We start from the raw sequence: 822 nt of genomic DNA, 5'->3' as shown, positions 1-822 counted from the left end.
AGAGGTTTCTGCTTTAAGTGAATGTATTTCTCTCCTCAGCAGAAGAAACAACCTGGAGATAATCAGATGTGCAATGTCAGTTCACTGCAGAGTAAATGTGCTGTAGAACCCAGTTATAATCCAGTCGGGTGCTGGCACATTGTCTTTGCAGGATACAGAAATAAAACCTCAAAGAAACTGAGCCCAGCCTCTACAGAGCTGCTGGTCTACAGTCTGGATCATGATCTCACACAGATGTTACTGCACAGAGACCAAAGTCAGCTTGGAATATAAAACTTATACCTCGAGGAGAAACAGCAGTGATGATGTCACCCCCGACATGACAACAAGGTACGACAGGAGTGTTTTCTTGGTACAGGTACCATCACAGGAGTCCTCAAACACTCACACACATTGTTCATAGTGAAGCAGGTTTTCCCATTACACCTGTGGATGCAGACTACAATGAGTGAATGTGTATAGTAGGGATGGGTACGAGCTCGTTGCTGACGTCATTATTCGAGTAGCGTTTCACTACTCGCGCACCTGCGCACGTGTTGTTTTTGGCTGCACTAGTTCAACTCAGGTAGCTTTACGTGCACCATGGCAGCCTTGGTTTAGGGAAAGTGATGTAGGGAAATACTTTGATTAAAAAAAAAAAAAAAGACGAGACAACAATAACGTGCAGTTCAAGATATGTGGCGCTAAACTTAAATATCATGTTCTCTGACAGTCAAACAGTAGGCGTGGTCCTTGTCCAGCTAGAAACACAAGCTTAACATTCTGATTGTGTTTCCAATCGGACACGGACCTCCCATATTTCGTTTTTTACGGTAAAAAAAA

Source organism: Seriola lalandi, unplaced genomic scaffold, assembly GCF_002814215.2.
Source record: "Seriola lalandi dorsalis isolate HSWRI2012SDOR001 ecotype SW California unplaced genomic scaffold, Sedor1 jcf7180002054469, whole genome shotgun sequence".
NCBI classification, from domain to species: Eukaryota; Metazoa; Chordata; class Actinopteri; order Carangiformes; family Carangidae; genus Seriola; species Seriola lalandi.
This window is presented reverse-complemented; position numbering follows the sequence as displayed.